At 39.9% G+C, this 24,562-nt stretch overlaps 1 protein-coding gene across 1 annotated transcript in view; it reads right to left on the bottom strand.

The window, feature by feature from the left end:
• The window catches only part of Fggy (FGGY carbohydrate kinase domain containing), a 398,183-nt gene that overhangs the window by 299,720 nt on the left and 73,901 nt on the right, over positions 1 to 24,562 (bottom strand).

The following is a 24,562-nucleotide window of genomic DNA, read 5'->3' as shown; positions in this document are numbered from 1 at the left end:
CTCTCCCTCATTCTTCCCCAGTCTCAGTCTCCTGAAACATAATTTAAACTCTAATATTTACCTTCATCATTAAATTCAGGTCATTGAAGGACTGAGACATTTAATCCATGAATACTTACTGAGTGGCTCGGAGGACTAACATGGCTAAAAAAGCCCAGGTTTCATCATTTAACTCCCACCAAGATTAGTAGACATGTGACCTTGGACAGTCACTTAGCATCTCAGCCTCTCAACATTTTCTACATTCCTAAAACAAAATTCAATTAGGAATATATGGTAACAGTATTCAGCAAAAATCATAACATGGCCAGTCTCATCTTTAACTAGTAACGATTTAAGCACTAACTATTCCAACATCAACTTTAAGTGTCTCAATGACAACCTGATATTGAGGGTGTCCATCATATCTACACATTACAACATTTCCAATAATATAAATACAATATTCACTTCCAAATATAGATGAACAACTGAGATCTAATATGGTGGCAAAAATTCTAAGAATGTTAAGTATTAAACATGTATGTTAGTTGAAATGTACATGCACTATTCTAAATATAAAATACTAATAATTTTAACTACCACACTTAGATGCCAGTTTATATATATACATATAAATTTACAACTACAACAAGCTGAGTCCCTTTACTGTTGCTTGCGTGTATGTGTACTTGGGGCTAACCACTACCACTTTGGATTGAATAACCTATCAGGGGATTTGTCCCTAGAGAACTGATTTCACCTCTCAGTACATTAATTGCCTATAGCTGTACATCTAGCAGTGCATCTCACCTTGTGAGATTCTTCTCATCCACATCCGCACATCAACTGGCATGTCATATTTCAGATTTTGTTTCTGTGACTATATTGTTGAGATTTCATGGGAACCACAACAATGACCAGAATGGCAAGATGCACCAAAAAAGTACTTGTATCTTGGGCATAAGTAGTATCTTGTACTTGTATCTTGGGCACTTGTATCTTGGGCATAAGCAGTGGCAATCTAATTATACTATAAGGCCTATTCAAATACAAAGGAATTCATGCCAGTATTGTAAACCTACTCAAGAACCCATGGCTGGTAAGGCCACGGAACCTAAGGGAGAACTCACTACTGCAACTTTCTTAAACCAGTGATTTCTACCTGTAGTCTAAATACTATCCTTATATGTACAGATAAGTATAGATCTCACCACTCATCAAAGAAACTTTTTTCTGCAGCAGATAGAAAACATTATAGAAAACCAAAACTAGTCAAATGCTGAGAACAAACACAACTTTGGATGTGCCCAGCCCTAATTGGCATATTTACAACAAAACTACTACACCTAAGGTTCAGGAAACAACATGGATAATGGGGCATAAGGGCTGGAAAAGCCAGCAGACCAGGACATCTACCATGATAGTGTGTTCTCTATGCCGATGATTAAGAAACATAAAGTAATTTAAGAGTTCAGCCAAATTTCAATGAGAGAGCATTAGGCAAGTTGAAAAGAAAAAAAAAAAACAGCTATTCTTTAGTATGACTTTTAGAAAAAAAGTTAAGTGACATTAAATAAAGTATTATTAAAAACTCAGGCTTACAATTTAACCCTTATATCACAGTTTATGTCTAATAATTGTAACATAAAATTAAAAATCAGAATTATATAACATTTTGTTATGTGAACTACTTATGTCAAAGGTCTTTCAAGAAAAGATTCTACTTATAAATTCCTCACATTTTATAAAGATAAATTAAATTATTACTTTTTTATGTCACAGAGAATAAGAACTCTAAAAATGTGTAAAAGAATGTTGATAATAACTTGACATAAATGTAATAAAAATATGAAGAGCACAAAAAGGGAAGTGTTAAAGAAAAATGAAGGTTCCATTTTTGGTATTTTGTTCCTGCTAACCAATCACTGGAATGCAGACTTTAAAACATGGCTCAGCATGACAATCCCTCATGGCTCCAAGGCCATGAAGCTGAGGGCCCAGCAGGACAATTCCCTCAAGGCTCTCAGTCTATGAAGTAGATGGCAGTGGTTCTAGGTAAACAGATGTGCCTAGGGGCTATATTCAGACATAACCACAATATGAAATCACTGCACTCCTCTGAGATAGGTGGAAAGAGTGGAGCTTATATTGTAGGAAGCTAGGGAATAAATAAATAAATAAATAAATAAATAAATAAATAATAAATAAATAAAATAGCTGAAGGAAATAGATGCTGATCATTTATATGGAAGATCTGACTATGGAAGGAAAGACAGGGGTGGAGTCCCAAAGCCCGACTTACAAAGTGCTTCCATTTGCTAAGGCAAGAAATGCAAGCTGAGACTGCATGGAATACATTACATCTTTACACCCCAGTCTAAAACTGCTGTTGCTTTTCAGTGCCAAAAATGAATGTATAAAGAGTACTCCGCCCTACCATCCAAACATATTTGATTCATAAATGCTTGGCTTTAGCTGAACCAGTTTCCTTAACAACTTTCAGAACAAACAGAAAAGCAAAACTTTTGGGCCAAGAGGTTTTCATATTAAAGCCCATGAATTGAACATTTGTGATTTTCCTACAAGCATCCAGACTTAGTGCCCCTACATTCATAGGGTAAATGAAGGTGCACAGACACACAGGTAACCAGTTATGCACTATAGTAGATGATATGTGTGAGTCTAAAGTTTTTGAAAAGGCAAGAATTTCTTCTTCAGAATTTTCTTCACATCTCTAACACATACAAGATAGGAATAATAGAAAATGAGGCTTCTAACTGAAAAAAAAAAAACAACACATAGCTGGAGATGACAATATCACTATGTGTCATGTCAAGAATGCCCAGTAAGTGACAGGACAAGCAGCAATCCTCACAAAGTGCTATTGTTATTCCTGTTACAATTAATAAAACTAGCTCTAAGGAGCCTTTGCAGGGAACCAAGAGTTCAGCAAATCAGTTTTAACTCTCAGTCTAACCATTATTATGATAAGTTTCTTCTCTAAACTTTAGCTTGGTCATCTCCAAAATGGATATAACCATTTAGTTCAGAAAGCTAAAGCATGAAATGAGAATCAGTGCAGATAAAGGAGCCCATATAATGTCAAATACAAAAGTCATTATTCAACCAATAGTAGCTGTGTTAAATACTACTGTTATTACAGAGAATGCACAATTAGCAAGAGACAGGGGACATTTCAACTCAAACTTAGCTGACTGAAATTAAAACCAATGGATAAAAAGGCATTGTTGTGAGTTCAGCATGTGGCAGCATTACCATGTCAGTGTTCTATGTGTTTTAACACAATCAGTCATCACAATAACCCTGGTAAGTACTGATTGTTATTGACCCTTCTGTGTAGATGAAAAAATGGCGACACAGATGCCCCTTAGTTTACAGCTACTAGAAGCCTGCCATATCCTATTTATCCCAAATGTAGGTACTTCCAATAATATGATTACCACAGCATCACCACATTCATGCCCCTTTCATCTGCAATTTGAAATCACACTCAACATCCCATGCTGAATTGATGCATTTGGGTAACAAGTTCATACAGAAAAAGATACTCCTTTGCATTCTTAAGAAGGTAGGACTACATAGGTGGAAGATGATATTACTGTTACAATTCTATAGAAACAGAAGCAATTATACTGTTGACTCTGTAATGCTAGTTTGCCAACCAGATCCTGCCTAAATCAAACCATACTTCTAGACTTTTTTCTGCAAAATTTAAGAGCATCAGAACTACTTGAAACATACCAAAGAAAACTTGGGAATGTCCCTTCATTACTCTCTACCTTACTTTTTGAGGCAGGGTTTCTTTATAAAACTCAGAACTCACCAATAAAGCTAGTCTCACTAGGCAGCTTGATCAGATGTCTCAGCCTTCTAGCGCTAGAATTATAAGCAAGCTACCATGCCCACCTGGCTTTCTGTGGATTCTGGAATCCATACTCTGGTCCCCTTGCCTTCCAGCAAGTGCTTTAAGTGCTGAGCCATCTCTCCAGTACTTTTTTTTTTTACTTTTATAGTCAAATAATCATGATCAATCAGAATGAGATAAAATTAAATGCAGCTGGAGGAAAATGCTGATGTGAATGGCTGAGAGCATCATGTACATCTTGCAATAAAGGGTACACAATCACACTGTAAGTCGAGGCCCAGTTCCCACTCTCCTACATTCTATCTTACTAAGACTACAGCAGCTGCTGGCTTTTCCCAAAAATCATTCCTGGAAAAACAAAATTAGCAAGGCCCCATTCTTTAGATGTGCTTTTAAAAGTATCCAGTCCTTGATCTGCATGGATTCTTTTACAGACAGTTGACAGCTCTGACTGGAGTGCATGTTATTCAAAGGTCAAAGAGTCGGTGAAATGGATGCAACTGTTGTCAAACAAGAATGAGCTCCCTTTGAAGTCTGGGTCTTACATGAGCTGATTCTAAAGCTCTCTGTGAATGAGCAAAAAATAAAATATTAAAATGAAGCTCTGTAATCTGAGCACTCTTTTAAGCCAGGCTTGGAATATTGCCCTGCTCTTTTGTGGTACATGGCCCACCATTAATGTCAACCTGTGAAAGGGGGTGGCATCAGCAAACAGAAATCAATGAACCTCACACTCTCCACAGATCTGCAGCCATCCATGAAAAAGCCTCCCTCGGAGACCTTTTGCGTGCAGTGGAGTCTACTCAGTACTGCCTTGCCTTTAGTCTGTTTGTGCTTACTTACTTATTTTTCCCATGATTTGATTCTGTATTGTGGATACCTTCTGGCCAAACTCACTACAACCACCAAATACTTGAGCTGTTTTGGTGGCCATTAGCACTCAGGAAGTCTCCCTGTGTTCCTATCTGAAGCTACTTGACTTTCAGTTTAGTAAATCATACCATTCCACCCCATACGTCAGCAGCCATAGCATGTCATACAATGGAATACCAGTGGAATAAAGGCTAGTTTTTGCAGACTCAAGTATCACACAATATAATAATTGATCCTTGCTAATAGAAGCACAAATACCATGCCACTCTGACAATTACATCAATATTTTGAGTCATTAGGTCTAGACGTTTAGCAATGAACCCTTTAACACAGAGAAAACCTTACATCTAAATTCAGACACTATTAAAACCATCTTTAGGTTATCTTTCTTAAGACAACTAAATTTCAAACATAAAGAGTTAAAACTGATTCCTGGTTTTTTGTTTTGTTTTGTTTTGTTTTTTCTGCTACTGGACTTCCCAGAATTCCATTTTGTGGAATATGAGCCATTATGGAGCATTCTGAATTCCTCAATGCTTGGAAAATCTACAATCCATTTCTTAGACTACTCTCTGGCAATGATGCTAGTGGATAAACCTAACTCTTCTAAGTTTTCCTTCAACAAAGCAGCACCACATACCTGTCTCTCACCTATCTGACAAATCCTCATGATGTGACCTACAGTGAGTAGGTCTGTGTACCCCCATTTGACAATGAAGAGACTCTTACACTTCATAAACAATCTGGACCCAGTTAGAAGTTCAGTTGGAAGCCGGGAATTCTTGTCTTTCATATACACTATCCAACAGTCAATAGGCTGAGGCTCTGCTGAGACACATGATGGATCTGCACAATGTTGGTTCCCCACTTCCTAGCACTTTTACTTCCTGTCCCTTGTAATCCCTGCAGTGATGAGCTCCATCTTCACTACCATAGAGGGGAGTCTGAGACAGCTGATATGAATACAGCAGGGTTTATACTATATAAGTTCCACGATCCTGAAAGCCATCAGCCCCGATGGGAGAAACAAAAAGAAACCACAGCACATCAAGACACATAAACCCAAACTTCCAAACTCTTAGAAACTCTAGAACAGACATCCACAGAGCTAGGTTTCCACACACAAATATAACACAATTCCCAGTGAGGTTCCCCTAACATGCAATTCTCTAAAGAATACAAAAGAAATATATTGCCAGAGAAAATAATTGAGTTTTAAACAGTAGGTCTCAAACTTTAACAGACATCAAAGTCTCCCAGAAAATCTGCTAAAGCAGACCATTCTGTCCCACTTCTGGGCATTTCAAATTCAGTGGGCTGGGGTTGAGAATATAGAAGGTGCATTTGTAATTCATCTTCACAGGATACTTATCTGGTCCTACCCTTAGAGAACAGTGAACTCGGGGTGTATGTTTACATAATAAATCTTAGCATAGAAAACTACTTTTCAGTTTGATTCTTTCATAATCAGTTAAAAAAATTAATAGGTACCAATCAGAGGCAGCATATACCATAATGGCAAATAGCCTAAATTCTGGGATTCAAATCCCAGCTCTATGACTCATTAACTGTGTAAACACAGGTAGGTTCCTTCTTTGCGCCTGATTTTCCCTTTCTAGAGAACATACTATATTCTGATACAATAATAATAGAATATGCTCTTGAGAGAGAGAGACAGAGAGAGACAGATGGGCATTGTATACTATATAACACAAGGATGTTGGGAAAAATGAAGGGACTGATACATATAAAATATATCTGTGCCTAGTAGACATTAACACAAGTAAGTAGTAACACAAGATACTAAGGTTATTGATGAACAGTCATGCATTGTTTAACAATAAAAATGCATTCCACAACATGCATTGTTAGGTAACAAATATCACAGAGTATACTTACCAAGATGTGATAGCTCATTTTGTATCTACACTGTGTGGTGGAACTGAGAGATCCTAGGCTAGAATTTTGCATAGCATGTCATTGTACAGAATACTAGAGTCCACTATAACACAATGGCAGGGATGTGTATGCCTAAACACATTTGAACAGAAAAACACACACAAGTGCACACATGTATACACACACACACACACACACACACACACACACGTACACACACACATGCACACACGCCCACACGCACTATAGAAGATAGTGTGCCTCCATAGTGCTCACTCTGAATGTAGCTGCTATTAATGAGCCATCGACTCACACTGAGTCCATGTGAAGGCCTGAGCCATCACTCTACCACTGTATACTTTAGAGACACTGTGCACTCAAACTGTACTAAATTCCCTTACCATGTTCTTCTCGTAAGAAATTAACCTAAGCTTACAATAACTTTTATTACTTTGAAAGGTACTAATTTTCTTTTAATTACATGTCTTATAAAAACCTCAGCTTAACTAAAACACATGATAGGCAATAGGAAATGTTTAGCTCCAGTAATTACACTCTAATAGCACCATCACCGTAAGTGTGGTCTGTGCTTCACCAAATCATAATTTGACACCAACTGGGGACAGAGCTGTATAGTCCTTGCACACACATAATAGAATAGCAAAGAAGATATACATAAGGAGCTGTTTAAAAACACTATCTGCTTGATTAGATGATTAAAGTAGGGAAACAAAGACACACTACAGCCATCCCAAGTAGGAAACCAGTCAGGCTTTCAAAACATTTTTCCAGTTGGAAAATCCATGATGGCAAAATATAATTCTATGTAACCTATATACCATATAGCTTTTCTGGAACAAAAGTATGTCTTTTAAGTACAGTAATATAAAAGAACAACTCTTTCCGAGCTATCTTTCCAAATTTCTCAGCATCTGAGAGACAGGCCAATCCAAGGCCTTACCTAGGCACAGATGTATGGACAAGGAACCATAAAACCAGGAGCATGACTGGCAAGGTCAGTAATGGCTTAGGGCCAGGGCCTTGAGGAACCTGTGACTCTGAACCCTGAGAAGCCAACCCTTCCTCCCAAAGGATGATGGTTATCAATCCCAAGGCCGCTGTGTACATTTGAAATAACCTATGTTCCTTCTGTACAACATTGATTATCATGCTAACTTTGTCCCATTGCATAATAGCTTTCTGCTGACTCTATCCTATTTTTCCATGCAAACGGTATATAAGATGCTGTTCTTCTTTAGAAAAAGGAAGGAAGGGAGGGAGGGAGGGAGGGAGGGAGGGAGGAGGGAGGGAGGGAGGGAGGAAACTGTTTCACATAAGACATAGGTTGGGTGAGGCCTCCTGACCTCAACTCTCCTATTTTTTTTTTTTTTTTTTTTTTTACTATTTCTGACCCCTCTAGTCCTCCATCTCAGGAATCTGCTGGTCCAGGTTGTCTAACAGATGTTATGCACACTGAATAAACAGCAATGAAGGTGAAAAATCAGAACAAGTCATTCAGTGAGTTTCTGAGCTTCAAGATGAAGTATGGCAGGAAGTAATTACAGTACAGTGTGAGAAAGGCTAGAACTACAGGAAAAATGGGGGGAGAGAGAGTCAGCTCTTCACCATATAAAGAAATGCATGGAATACTCCACAAAGGGAAGATCTGATGTCAGTGTGATTGGCTGCAAGGCAGGCCATCACGGTAGGAGTGCATGGCAGAGCAAGCCTTCTCACCTGTGGGAAGAAAGGCAAATAGACTTGCAAAGCTCCCAATCACTATTGCCTTTGAGGACACAGCCCCAGGACCTGAAGACCTCACACTAGTGTTAACCCTTTAAATGTTGATCATCTCTCAAAAGTGCCTCCCTGGGGGACCAAGCCTTTTACACATGAGGTCTGGCAGGGGAGGGGAAAAATTCAAGATCCAAAATATAAGACATGTCTCTAACCACCCAGTGCAGTTTGAATGGCTTCACAAACAACCTGATTTTTAAGGTGGATCTTTAAGGATGGTCAACAGATGACCACATAGAAGGGGCAACTAATCTCAGGAGCAAAACAGTGTGCATAAAGACAAGACATACAAAGGCTGGCTTGCCCAAGCCTGGGGGATGTCTGACATGACAGAAATGTTTGTATTCAATGTGGGGAGACGAAAGCAGCTCAGTTTGGGTGCTATGAAAAGTGTATTTGAAGCTATGTGCATAGTGCTCAAAAATGGTGGTACGGTTTAAAACGTAAATGTTTCCTAAAGGCCCGTGTGTTTAACGGTTTGGTTTCTAACTTAGCACTAGAAAGCAGTGGTGGAAACTCCTATAAGACGGCTCCTAACTGGAAATCTTTAACTCATTTCTCTCCTTCACATATAGCTGTGATACAAACAATTTTCTTCTGATACTCCTAATGTACTGCCTTGCTACACCCCAAATGAACAGGGCCAACTACTCATGTGAGCCCAAGTAAATCTTTTCTCTTTATAAACTAACTCAGGGGTTTACTATAGCAACAAAAGGCTGATCCACACAGACATCAGGGAAACAAATACATAACATTGGTTTTAATATTTTATTAAATTTATTTATTTATTTACTTATTTATCTACTTATTGGGGAGAGTCACCATCACTATGGCACATATGTGGAACTCAGAGGACAACTCCCAGGAAGATGTTGGGTCTCTCCTTCCATCACATAGGTTCACAAGATCAAACTTAGTCATCAGTCTTGACAGCAAATACCTTTACCTGCTGAGCCACCTCACTGTCTCTCAAGTAGGTTTAAATGTAGATCTCATGATGTCCATGCAGTGACAACCTCTTGAAGGCTAATGTTTCTATGTTCAGCCTTCTTATCAAGCACCAGCCACCTGAGCCTTACTTGGCAATAAGAGCCATGAAGGCAACAGGTATGCATTCAATCCTCATCCTGTTGGACTAAAAGCTTTCTACACATGATCGCTTCCAACCTGCAAACAAAGCAATGATGACAAATAAGGAAATAGAGTGCAAAGACGGTGAAGTCGTTTGGTGGCTTTTCACTCCAGCATCCAAACTCTGCTCATCCCTGAGCCCACTTCCTTCCTCCCATGAAGGATGCTTTTGCAGTACTTCCCAAAGGCAAAGTTGGGATTTTTAGGACTAGAAACTTATATGTGGAGGCTCTTTAGAAAAAGGAAATACCAGATTATGAACAGAAAACCAAGGATCAGAATGAATATGTATTTATAATGAAAAAACAAAAATAAACAAAATCACCCTAGCTTTGAGGATACAGGTGCCTTTAGTCAGAGATCAGAAATGCTTGGGCAGAAGGGCTCTGACTCCAACTTGGACACTTGCCAAACCTTCCCTCACCAGCAACTGACTGTACTATATGATGTTTAAATTCTGCATTTGTTTCACTGAATGCCACCTGCACCATGGCCAGACAATCCCTTAAACCTTTCCAAATGGTTTCAACAAACAGGAGAGATGATGTTGGGCTTAGAGGCAATTCACTACAAGACATCAAAGGAAGTAAACTTGAGTATCGTGTAAAAAGAACTAGAAATTTCACCCTTTCTTCCCTGCAAGAAAGATCACAGTAAGAGGCATTCCTAGGTGTGGACCCAGCCTCTGTTCCTTAGCAGCTCTGTGATCCAGAACACGTCCTTGGCACACTATCAGGACCACCTAGGACAAATCCTCAATATCCCAGAATGTAGCTCCCTCCCCACAGGATAAACCTTCCATTGGCTTTCTCCTCTGTCTTCCCCCTAAGCCCATCCAGTCTGGTGTAGACAGGTCTGTCTCTCTCCACCCCTAGCATGTCCTGTGGTAACTTCCATTACAGTCTATTATTGCCTGTTAATTCAGCAGGCATTCTCTGGATATCCAGACAGAAAAGCACACCACTGTGTTTATGAAGCAAGTCACATTAATGGATAGACCTCTACTTGTACAGCCTTTTCCTCATCACTGGCTGAGATGCACCTCAGAAGCCTGGGCCACGCCTTATTCTGTTGCAGACACTCAGAGGAGAGAAGCACAGCTCACAGGAGATGGTTCTAACTGAAATGCCAGGAGTCTGTCTCTTTTCCAAAACAAAACAAAGGCAGGCTTTCCCCTAAAGGATCTCTTTTCCTTTCTGTAAAACAGTACACAGACCCCCAGTCCTCCACTGAACTACAGTTAAAATAGCTTTTGTGATGGATAGACACAGTGGCCGTTTTTCTCCGGGTGTGCGAGTAGCAATGAGGCCATTGTAATGGGAACAATGTGTGTTTCTTCCCACTTCAACAGAACAGATGACACTGTGCCGTGGGCCTGGGAGGGGATAGGGGGCCAAGGTAAAGAAAGCAATCCTAAAGTTTTATTGCATGAAATTCTGATAAAAAGCACTTCGAACCCTCTTTCCCATCATCAAAAAAAAAACCACACTGGGCAAGATCAGAGCTTAACAGCCAAAAAGAAAGAAAAAAAAAAAGCCACATTCAATCCCTGAGATCACTTTCCTGAAATAGAAAACTACATATGTTTCTCAAATTTCACATCAAGCCACTGCAGAGGCCAGACTGCAGGGCTAAATTGGCCAAAGAAGTAAGGAAGAAAAGACAGGGGAGAAAGAAGTTGCAAACAGCAGAAAAGAAACCTATCCTTCGCCATGTTTCCTCAGCACAATCTAGACTTAGGATCTCCCAGTTTCACAGAGCTCCTAGTGAGAGTTGCTTATCATGCAGCTTTTCCTTTGTCAAATTAAGAGACACTGCCTTGGCTTAGTGAGTCTCCTTAAATTCAAAAATGACTTCATGGTTGGCTCAGAGCTCTAAGGCTCCAGGGCTAGCCGCCAGGAACACATCTAGTTCAGAGTCTCCTTCCCCACCCCACTCTAGCCAACCTGACTTCCAGAGACTGCAGAGCAAAACCCCAAGCAGATGGGTTGCCAATGTTAATGAAAAGCCCAAGCACCTCTTTGAAACTATCTCCAGCTCAATTTATACAGAATCTAAAGCAAGGATGGGGTTTGGGGAAGAGGTAAAAGGCAGTAGAAACAAGTGAAAGTGGCCTTTGGAATATATTAAATGACAGGCTACCTTGCTAGATAAGAAACAGAAAGGTTTAAAACTGTAAGGAACCTGGGAGGATGGATGAGCTGGAGACTGTTTAGAAAGCCTGGGGAGAGGGCTCAAATTCTGAAAGGAAAAAGACCTGGGCAATAAACAAAGCTGACAGTTTTCATTAATGAATGCAGTGTTTGGCACATTTTAAAAATAAAGGTTGGCTTTTTTTTTTTTTTTTTTTTGCATTAACAAAACTGAAAGCAATCTTCTAAATGACTTTAGAACAAAGGGTTTCCTGACAGCAGTTTCTTAATAACATTTAAAATTTTTCTTCAAAGGCCCTTGAGAGAAAAGGAAAATGAACACACCAAAAAGATGGTATATTAATTTTTAAAAAGGAACTAAGCAGAAGAGGAAGGAAAAGAAGAGAAAAGAGGTTCAGAACTTTCACAGGAGTGTGGATCCCAGAGGTCTAATTCTTAGATTGGACTTAATGAGCTATTCCCAAGGGAAAGAGCCTAAAGAAAACCCAAAGGGAAGCTGGTCAAAGCCATCTCACCAAATCATCTCATCTGCAATTCACAGATGAGGAAACTAAAAATCAGGACCCATGGTACTAGATAAGTCCTTAGAGCTCCCAGCCACATCATTTCTGCATCCCTTGTGTCCCATCACTGTGGGAACCTTGCTGTGTCATGGACTCCAGTATGAGGCGCTGACACCTGTAATCACACTGGAAGATTCTGAAAGCTACCAGAATAAAATAATAAGAACAACATAATTCAAAGGTCCAATTATCACCCAAGAAATAGTCCACTGGCAGAGGGGTCCACCCTGGGAACATAGTAATATAAGAGTCTACAAAAATAGCCATTCTGAGAGAGACCTGGTTTCAAGAAAAGGTACTCCCTAAGTAAGTTACAGTGCAAATACCTTACTGGCCGTCTATTGGTCTCACCCTCAAGGTAAATACTTTTGCTTTCAGTATCTTGTTCACAGTTCCAACATTGTCAACAGAGACTATACCATCATACCTATTTGCAAATGAGGAACCAAATTCTAAAACTGCTCCACTTTACCAAATTAAACGATTAAATTAAAGATGACTCAACGCCTCAAAAGATAAAGGGTTAAGTAGAAGAAAAGCTATAGGGTGGCTCAGTTGGGAAATTACCATCATGCTGGTGGTCATCTTTCACCAGCACACAAAATTTATGTCTATATGTATGCAGCAGAGAACTTGGGGAAGAACCATAGAAACCAAACACTGTCAGACTCGTGGGTCTCAACAAAGGGTGTACCTCACAGTCACTGCAGTCACACATGGCAACTCTACCTCAAGGCAAATATGAGGATGTTTACTCAACCTTTTCCACCTGGATTTGCTCTACTTCTAAACACTGAAAGAAGCCACCTTGACCTCCCTGCTTCCATGTACCCAAAGAAATGGAGAGATGCCTGTATCTACATAGGACAGCAATAAAAATGAAGTTCTCAAGAACCTGGGCTTTCTTCAGCATGGATGAGAAGACATGACATTTAATCTTCACTGCACTCCTTGCCCCCACATTGTTGGGGGTTTTTACTCTTTTTGGGGGGACCTGCCACCCAGTTACCAAATAAATCACACATGGAGGGAGGATTATACTTAATTATAAATGCCTGGCCTTAGCTTGGCTTAGTTCTAGCCAGCTTTCCTTAACTTAAAATTATCCCATCTATCTTTTGCCTCTGGGCTTTTCCTGTTCTCTTACTTCTGTAAATCTTACTCTTACTCCATGGCTTGCTGTGTAGCTTTGTGACTGGCCCCTGGAGTCCTCTTCCTTCTCTGGATCCTAGATCTTAGATCTCTCCTCCCAGATTTCTCCTTCTATATATTCTCTCTGCCTGCCAGCCCTGCCTATCCTTTCTCCTGCCTTGCCATTGGTCATTCAGTTCTTTATTAGACCATCAGGTGTTTTAGACAGGCACAGTAACACAGCTTAACAGAGTTAAACAAATGCAACATAAACAAAAGTAACACATTTTAAAATAATATTCCCAGACACCCCTGTCTGGCCCAGTATAGTCTGTTTTCTTATTCTTGCCAGATTTTAAGCCCCTGAGCTATCTGGCAAAAGGAATCTGCATTTATGTTTTTACACTCACAATAGCTCTGATGCACTGGATTATTTTCATTCAATGCCTCACTAAAGACACTAAGATAGAACTTCCAAATTGGAGGGTTTGGTGGGAACATCAAACAAGTTTACTTGGTTTCTGAAAGGTTCACACTTTACTCCCTCACATGGGCTACTTAGCTGAGTTTGAATTTGCCTTAATATAATACTAAAATAAGCAAATAAATTTGACCAAAAGTAAGGACAAATGGAGATGTTCCTTGTCATATACCATGATGTGAGATAAAACTGCCAGAGATCCTACCCATTGCATTGTATTTTCTATGTAAAACAAACTGATACTTTGTCCTTCAGTAAGAGGAAGTGGATTAGTGGGGATTAAATATGTCCCCAAGGCCACCCACGTGAATAATATCAGTGAACAGTTTGAGCTAAAGACCATTTGGCTCCACTTCATTTTTTCAAAAGATTTTAAAATAATTCTAACTATGTGTCTGTGTGGAGGTATGTGCCCATGAGTGCAGGACCGTGGAGGTTAGAGGAAGGCACTGGATCCTCGGAAGCTGAAGTTTTAGGTAGTCATGAGCCACCCAACATGGGTACTGGAAACTAAAGTCCTCTTCAAGAAAAACACATGTTCTTACCCACTAGGCTATCTCTGAAGCTCCTGGCTCCATTACTTATATGGATTTTAAGAGTTCAAGAAATGTGCAGCTTCCAACTGCTTAATTAGTATCTCATGGGTACTCTGTTGCATGTTACAACTCATGTTGTAAATGCATGAGTGGATGAGGGAATGACAGAAACTAAGCTAAGGTTGCCTCAGACATTATCATCTTCCCCATAAGCACCACACACACTGTTCTCTGTGATTATGATCTAAATACTATAAATTGATATCTAGGACACTGATCAATGCAATTTATCAAGAAATGATAGTTTTGCGATTGCCTTTTTAACCTGTCCAATAGCAACTGTCATTTTTTTCTTTTCTTTCTTCCTTCCTTCCTTCCTTCCTTCCTTTCTCTCTCTCTCTCTCTCTCTCTCTCTCTCTCTCTCTCTCTCTCTCTCTCTCCCTCTCTCTCCCTCTCTCTCTCTTTCTTTCTTGAGGCTTTTCAAGACAGGGTTTCTCTGTGTAGCTTTGCACCTTTCCTGGAACTCTCTCTATAGACCAGGCTGGCCTTGAACTCACAGAGATCCACCTGGCTCTGACTCTGGGATTAAAGGCATGTGCCACCACCACCTGAAGCTTTTTTTTTCTTTAGTAGTAAGATAACTCCAAGTTTATTTGGGTAGAAAGGTACCAGAAGCCTCTCTCTGACTAGTTTTGACCATAAACCTAGGTGTTGGTCGGTGATATATAAATACAAGTGTTACACAGATCTCCCAGGAAGATCATTTATATAAGGCTAGCTCAGCTGTGTGGCACACCATATGTACCCATGCCATCCTTTCATCATGGACACTACAAAAATATCCTAGACCATGAAGTAATCTCAAGCATGAATTCAGAGTTGAAGACAGAGAAATAAAAACTGTAAAAAGAATTAATGGGAACCTTACAATAGTCCAAAGACTTTCTCTAGATTTATTTATAGGAGAGAATCAACCTTTATAGCTTTGCTATTTTTAATTTTTAATTGTTTCTATTACTCATGAGTGAAGACGTAGGGTTATACATCTTCTAAAGAGAGTAGAAACGTCTTCCTTATCTTCCAAAAATAAGGGTAAATGAAATTTCATATTTACAGGTCATTTCTCAGCATTATTAACTATATTCAAGAATAAGCTGATCGGATAAGACTGAATCATTCTTCCTAGAACTTAGAAGGGCTGTTTTATCTAGCACTGTTCTGAGAAATCATCCTTCAATACAACCATAAAACAATGCAAATCAAAATGCATCAGCACGGAACAGATCATGAATACCTGCTTCTGCCTTCAAGGTCTAGCCAAAACATCCTACCCACGACCATGAACAAAACTCAGTCAATTTCATTTTGAACCAGAGAACACTAAGATTTAAAAAGACTATTAAATCACAACAAGAGACCACTTTACACTGATCATAATGGCTATTTTTTTTTTTAAAGAAAGGAGAGAAAACAGGTGCTGCCAAGAATTTGAGGAAACTGGAATTCTCCTTAGCTGCAAGTAGAAAGCTGGCTCCTGAAAAAGCTACACACAGAATTTCTTTATCAACCAGCCTCAACTCCAAGATGGTACTTCAAAGAACGAAAAAGCAAGTACTTGAACAGATCCTTATAAACTAATTGTCACATTTTGGACATTGTAGATCCCAAAGGTTCATGGGTGAGGAGCCTGGTTCTTATTCTTACAGTACTGAGAGATAGCAGATCTCTAAGAGAGAGGATCTTAGTGGGAAGGCAGATCATAGGGGCAGCACTCTCTGCTGTGGATGGTTGATGGATAAATAAAGTGCCAGGCAGGAAGTATAGGCCGGACAAGGAGAGAGGAGAATTCTGGGAAGTGGAAGGCTGAGGCAGAGAGACGCTGCCAGCCACCGCCATGAAAAGCATGATATAAGATACCAGTAAGCCATGAGCCATGTGGCAAGGTATAGATTTATAGAAATGGGTTAATTTAAGATATAAGAACAGTTAGCAAGAAGCCTGCCATGGCCATACAGTTTATAAGTAATATAAGTCTCTGTGTGTTTGCTTGGGTCCGAGCAGCTGCAGGGCTGGCAGGTGAGAGAGATTTGTCCTGACCGTAGGCCAGGCAGAACCAGGAAAACTTCAGCTACAAATGGCACCCACAACTCTCAAGAACAGACTGATGTCTTTTTGATAATGGGTTAGTCCTACTGAGACTAGGGACTGATTTAGAGATCAACAGAACAGGATCTTATGCAGTGGGTCAGCTTCCACTCTTTCTCACTTGGGCTCTTTTGTATGTTGACTCAGCATGAGGCCCTAAACAGAAGATGAGTAAACAACTTGAGCTGTGAACTAAAAGACATTCTCTTTTACTTACATATTATCTAGTCCCAGATTAGAGCAACAGAAAACAAACTAAATTGCCAACATTCACTGCATCATGACTTTTAAGAGCCAACAGGTAGAAACCAAGCAAGTGTTCCCCAGAATGCTCATCAACAGATGAAGGGACAGGCAAATGCAATATGTGTGAAATTGAATATTACTGTCTAGTCATAAAAGAGAAGGGAATTCAAGCATGTATAACAATGAGCTTAAACCTTGAAAATGCCATTAATTAAGCAAAATAATACAGACATAAAAGGGCCAATAATGTACACAGACTATATAGAACAGGCAGATGTATACAGACAGAAAATAGATTGAAGATTAATGGGAGTTGATAAAAGCTGCAGTAGGAGATATCAATGACAGTTTTTGTTTGTCACGATAAACAAATTTTGGAAACAATGGTGACATTTTATACAACACTGTGAATATAATCAGTACCACTATAGCATATACTTGGGAAATTATATGCCATAGAATACCATAATTAAATATAAACAAACCACTGAACTGTATACCTTTTTTTTTTTTTTTTTTTTTGGTTTTTCGAGACAGGTTTCTCTGTGTAGCTTTGCACTTTCCTGAGCTCACTTGTAGTCCAGCTGCCTCGAACTCACAGAGATCCACCTGGCTCTGCCACCCGAGTGCTGGGATTAAAGGCGTGCGCCACCACCGCCTGGCTGAACTGTATACTTTTTTTTTTTTTTTTTTTGGGGGGGGGGGTTTTCGAGACAGGGTTTCTCTGTGTAGCTTTGCGCCTTTCCTGGAGCTCACTTGGTAGCCCAGGCTGGCCTCGAACTCACAGAGATCCGCCTGGCTCTGCCTCCCGAGTGCTGGGATTAAAGGCGTGCGCCACCACCGCCCGGCTGAACTGTATACTTTTAATGGACAAATTGCATAGTATGCCAATTACATCTCAATAAAGATAATAAGATAAATTTATTTTAATTATAATGTCTTATCTCAGATATACAAATGCAAAAAGAAGTCAGGAAGACAAGTACTAAGAAAAAAATTACAGACTGCAACACACCACTAGAGACAGATCTCAGTGTGGAAGCTTCTCCTTCATAGAGTGGAGGAGATTTCCACCCAAGCTGTGTACCCTCTGTGTAGCACCAGCATACACAGCTGACCTCACACCCTATCTTCATACTTTTCTACAAGAGGATAAGAAAGTGTATCTGATCACCGAGTATAGCACAACCCTTAGGTCTTATTAATAAAAAACAAACCTGGAGTCAGGTATTGGGGTGAACGCTGGAAGATCAGAGAGGCAGAACAGCCACAGCTACCTCACCTTGCCAGTTCCTCAGCTGATCCTGTTTCCTCAGACTAGAAGCCTCTGAGTCCTTATCCAAATGAATCTCAGCTGAACTGCTTCTTGAAAGCCTGAATGCTTAACCAGGCTATAGTTCCTTGTCCTCACATCTTAAATACCTTTCTGCCTCCTGCCATTACTTCCTGGGATTAAAGGCTCACTTTCTGGGATTAAAGGCATGTGTCACCATGCCTGGCTGTCTCCAATGTGGCCTTGAACTCACAGAGATCCAGACGGATTTCTGCCTCTGGAATGCTAGGGTTAAAGGCGTGAGTGCCACCATTTTATAGCCTCTGTATCTAGTGGCTGTTCTGTTCTCTGACTCCAGATAAGATTATTAGGGTGCACAATATTTTGGAGAACACAATACCACCACAACCGAGAAACTAGAGACCACATTAGGCCACATTCTGAGTCACTGTATTAAAGACAAGGTGGTAATGCATGCCTAGACATCAGTAAGCTAATGCTACTTCCTATTCCCCAGTGTGAACAGATCACTTCCAGAGCTACTGGGTGGGGACACATGAGCAGGTTTGTATCCAGACTGCTAAACGTAGTCCAATATGTAAGCTGGAGTTGGTATGTGTAGTCTCCCACCCTGCCCAGTAGCTATATGTGCATACATACACCTGAACATGCAGATGGCATTCACCCTGAACTTCTGAGCTTTATTATCTACCCAGTATATCAAAGTTCTATACATTAGAGGTAAGCGGGTATTTTCTAAGATAACAAATGGGGTAGCTTTTCATATCTTAGCCTATGTTCTTTGTATGATGTTGCTCTCAGTCAGAACCCCAATGTGACACTCAAAACCTTCAACAGCAGGATACCTACCTGCAAAAGGTTCCAACAATGAAGACTAATTTTAACTGCCTTAAGTGATAAATGGCTCTGCAGTTACACAGAAGGTTGGTGCTTTGGGGTGATCAGGTCCATTTAATAAGAAAATGTTAATTAAAAGAAGATCCCTGGGATGGTTAGCTTTTTCTTACTACGACAATATACATGAGGTTATTCATTGGTGGAAGGAAAAGGCTTATTTTGGTTCATGGTTTCAGAAGTTACAGTCTGTAACTTATCCCCATGGGCTGTAGGCCTGCACCATTGCTACACGTCAAGGTAGAAGCACATGGTGGAGCAATCTGCTCATCTCATGGCTACGAGCAAGCTAAGAGAGAGAAAGCACCACAATATCCCTGCTAAGGGACAGCTACCTGTCTTTTATTAGGTTCCACCACCGACAGGTTCTACCCTTCCCCCTCAGCACCCAGACCATAGACCAAGCCTTCAGCACATGGGTGATGGGGTCACTTCAGGATTCAAATTATTATAACCCCATATTAAGCCTAAAAAATTGACATTGGATATAGGTATATTAAATGATTAGAATATTACACGAGTATTATTTTCACCTAATACTGACAGCAAAAATAAGGTATTAAATGAAAAACTGGAGTAAGATTATAAATAATGCTGCTACCTTTGAGCTGCTGGAAATTACTTTATAAAATGACTACAGATCAATAGTCCAACCACAACCATCTCCTGACAAATTAAGCAAGGAATCATGGGAAAACGAACAATACAATAATATCCTTTATTAACCCAATGCACAGAGACACAGAAAACTAATCGAATTAGGAAAATGGTTGATATTATTTTAAAGGCGATTACAGGGTTTTGTTATTGTTATTCTTAGTGCTTTGAGGTAGAATCTCATCCTATACCACAGGCTGACCTGGAGCTCACTGTGTAGTTCAGGCTGGCCTTGAACTCATGGCAATCCCCCTGGCTCAGTTTCCCAAGGACTTGATTTACTGGCATGAGTCACCACATCCAGTTCCTAAAGACCATAATTTCATATCTTCAAAAGAGGAGAAAGACTATTCAGTGAGAACCTACACAGAATTTTATAATGTTGTAGAAGTGAGAAGAAAATAAAAGGATACAAATACAAGAGAAAATAACATCAAAGTTTTAGAAAATTCAGCCCCATTTTCCCTTAGAGTATACAAATGTCCCAGACAATGTAGCACATAACCTCTGAACAAAACACACATTTTCTCCTGCACCTGAAAAGCCTAGTCATCCACTTCTTTTGGCTCAAGTCAATAAAAACAAGTGAACTGAAAAGACCATTCTCCAATACAAAATAATTCACAATGATATAGGCAGCTTCTCTGCCCTCCAGGAGCTAAAGGAAAATAATTCACTCTGTAAGTGTGGGCTGTATACTGTGAAGCCATCCCAAGGAGTACAACACAACACAGAGCAAGTGAGGCAAGTGCCAACAGGGTGACAGACAGAATTGACAGTGATGACAATGCTATGTTACCTCCCCAGAACAGACACTATCCATATTCATCTAGAGAAAAACATAAGGTAAATTCTAAAAGGGAGAATCCCACAATATCCAGGACCTACATGCTTCAAAGATAGCAAGATTATCAAAACAAGGAAAGTCTGATAAACTAGGACAGCCAAAGGAAGCTAAAAGAGATGTGCCCAAACAATACAGTATTGTGGAACCAAGAAAGCTGTTTAGATTAAAAACAAAGGTGTCATGTAGCAAATTCTATCTGTATAAAATCTTCTACCTTGGAGGTAAGGTCATAACGCAGGATGTTTCAAGGGGAGGTGAAACATTCTATCCTGTAGGGAAGCTCGTTAACCTCAAAAAACAAACAACACAAATGCTTCAGGAAGCCCCTGAAACTGACCAGGTTTACTAGGACTCTCCCTCTCCAAGCGTATATAAGCAGTAGGGACTGCTGAGAGACATTGCTAAATACCTAAAACATTCAGACCAGCAAAGCTGATTGGAAAAGGCAGAAACCAGCTGAGCTGCCTGGAAGAGACACTCTCCAACCTGTCAAGTTGCCTGCAAACTGGGCAGATTTGGTGAGCTGACACCCATCTGGGTTGGGGTTTTGTGGTGCAGCTGTCTTTGAGTGATTTGTGCTTCTGTAACTAATCCATCACCCACATTCCTCTAAGTGCCTAGCAACAAGCTCACTGGTTCATCAAGGTGGACTTTGGTGGTGGTATCTGTATTTTGGTCTGCTGTTGGTTCCCTATCTGAGGAGTAGTCATTCACTCATATCTCCCAAGAACAGTGTCACATACCACTATATCAAGAAATTTGACCAAAGAATATAGTTAATGATAATATATCAACATTGGTTCCTTAATTATAACAAACATACCATATACTAATATATTAGTTACAGGAAATTTGGCATCTGGCATCTGAGAACTCTTTGTGCATATTCACAATGTTCTTGTAAACCTAAAACTATTTTTAAGTGCTTATTTGAAATTATAATGGAATTAATAGAACATACTTATAAATAATTTATGGATTATCATGAACCTTTAATAATGTGGGGAAGTTCTCTCTCAGATCCACTAAGTTAGACAAGGTTCCAGGTCTCCAGACAGCTACATGTATTCATCGCTTCTGTCAGGCTGCCCATGCTCCCTTTTCATTCTGGCCTCCCGGAAGCTTACAAACAAAACTATCAAAATTATAAAGAAACATATTCTTCTACAAAGTTTTCAACATCAACTCAGTCATTGTATTAATATTTTCTCTTTTTTCTGACTTTTTAAATGTTTTAATCACTGTTTTGGTGTTTCTCTTTGTTGTTTGTTTTCTTTTGTAGTGTGCATTGACCCAGTGAGTGATGACTGTACATGCAGCCCGGTTTTTATTTCATTTACTAAAAGTACCCCAAATCCCTTTAGAGGATATATACATACAAATATATGAATGCACATGAATATGTTTTTGCCTGATTATGAACCATTTTATTATTCACATTTCTGACTAACCATCTCTCACGATCTGAACAATTACCCACTCAGTGGCAAGAATGTGGCAAATTAGTAACACATTCGATATCAATTCTTAAATTGCAAAATAGTACTAACACCACCTGCTTGAACAGATGGCTGTTGAGTACCAATGGAGTTAACATTTGTCAATATGCTTACCGTAGATAAAAGAAAGGCCCTTGACAAACGATAATCATTTATCATCATCATCGTTATTATTATTATTAAAGTAGCAGTAACTTCTCATTAATACAGTAGAAAGGGTAGACCTGAATTACAAATCAATCACAGATCCAGTATTGATTTTTTCAGTGCATTTTGGAAGAAAACAACAAAATTCCACTTTATTTCAAGGGGGAGAAGGAGGAAGACGGAAGCAGGACCTTCTTACACTGTTATTGCCAAAAACAAGTTTGTAACCTTTAGACCAGGTGAAATTCAATCCTTGTTAGCCTGCAATAACAAAAGAAAAAAGAAAAACACCCTCTAGCTTTTTTGGCTCTCACTTCATCAAAGCCACCCAAAACAAGCACATGAATGAGCCAAATGAACACCAAATCTGAACCTCTCCTTGACTTGTAGGGTGCCAAGTTCCTGCTCTGTTGCCCAGAGTTCTTTTGGCATTGACACATTCCATTTCAGGCCTCATCTCCCTTGTTCCAGGAGATGGGACAGACAGTAGGGACTTTCTGTTTGTAAATGCCTTGGTATTTAATAGTACCTACTGCATATTTATCCACAGTATCTAATTCTCACTTAACTACAAGAGGATTCACAGATGAGCAGAGCACATTAGGCCTGGAGAGACAACTTATTTACTGTAGACGGAACATGGTAAGACCACCAGGACTTCTGTGCACTGGAACTTAATGTAAAGACTCTGCCAGAAAGAGAGAACTAGACAGTCAATTATTTTAAAACTAATAAGCCAAAATTTGACAGGTTCTGAGTCTAGCAAGAGACTCTGTCTCAACAAATAAAAATAAAGAACCGTCAAGAAAAACACTCAACTTCATATTTAGACATCCACACAAAGGTTCACAAACACACTTACTATGCAAATAATGCAATGAGTGATTCAGGTGCTTGTTATGAAAGAGCTAGTTTGGAAAATAGTTTCAATAGGACTCTCACAAGCTCACACTGGAATATGATCCCAACTTAAAAATACAGATAGTGACATTCAAAAAAGAGAAGAGATATGCCGATGGTCGCACAACTACTAAGAAGCACACATCCCAGTGTGACCATAGTGTATGTAAGCATGCCATGATATGGAATTCATTTTAGTCAGGGCTAGCCTCTGAAAGCCCATGCACTGGTGTCAGAATTAGCAGGAAATGAGTGTGCTCAACATCCAACGTCACTGGGAAGAACCAGTGAGAAACTCAAAAACTTGAGCTGAACTGAAAGGGAGAAAGTTGGGGGTAAGGGTGAGAGGAGGAAAGAGGGAGGGAGAGAAGGAGAGATGGGGAGGAGGGAGGAGAAGGAAGAGGACAAAAAGGCTGTGGCAGTAGCAAGCCATGGTCCCAGATGCTACTCCATCTTGGCTTCATTTTTCAGCCCTGCTAACACAGAACTTAGTAGCAATGATTTTATTAATAGATCTATTTGGCTAAAATAATATAACATTTTGTTCATTACTGCATAAAAGCAGAAAGACCGACTAAGGAAAGGCCCTCCCAGAAATAGCTTTAGATGATGCCAAACCATAAAAAAAAAGCAATACTGAGGATGAGGACTTCACCCACACACTGCTCTCCACAGTGGGCTTCAATGTGACTAGTTGCACTGGTTAGGGCAAAGTGCAGATCTCCAGCCTTCTCTATTAAGCAGGGTGGAGAACTAAGGATTGCCATGGTCATCATCATAGGCACATGGACCAGCTCCACTCTGAGGGACCTCTAACTAATGATTCCTTCCCTGGGGTGACAGAGGAAGGGTGACATGAAGAATGAAGTAATTATGGAATGCATCCTTGTTTGTTTCTGGGGGGCCCCTGTGCCTAACTATCACTTTTATCAGCTTACCCCAAGGAAAGGTCCCAATCCTACCAAGTAGAACACGCAGAAGAGAAGCTGCTGCTGCTCTCTGCTCTTCCTGAGCTTAACTAAGGAGAGGAGGGGGATCTGCCCCTCTGAAGGTGCTGACTTTGAGCTATGATGTCTGCCTACCTACTCCATTCAGGAGCATCTGTTTCAACTTACACAGCCTTCTCTGTTCTTTCCAGCTGCTTCTTGTCCTCAGAGGTTGTTGCATGGTCTAGATCCTGATTCCTTCTCAGCTCAGAAGACCCATCATTTTCACACATCCCCTTGATGTTGTAGGATATCCATACACTGTGCATTGTTGTGATTGGTTTAATAAAAAGCTGAACGGCCAATAGCTAGGCAGAAGAGGTTAGGCGTCGGACTTCTGGGCAGAGTAGGGGACTCAGAAGGGTTGAATCTAGGAGCAAGAGACTCCAGCAAGACTTGGAGTAAGTCAGACTCACAGAATGGAGGAGAGGTAAAAAGCCACATAGCAGAATGTAGATTAATAGAAACAGGTTAATTTAAGTTATAAGAGCTAGTTGGGAACAAGTCTAAGC

This window comes from Peromyscus leucopus, chromosome 2 (assembly GCF_004664715.2).
Source record: "Peromyscus leucopus breed LL Stock chromosome 2, UCI_PerLeu_2.1, whole genome shotgun sequence".
NCBI lineage: Eukaryota > Metazoa > Chordata > Mammalia > Rodentia > Cricetidae > Peromyscus > Peromyscus leucopus.
This window is presented reverse-complemented; position numbering and strand designations above follow the sequence as displayed.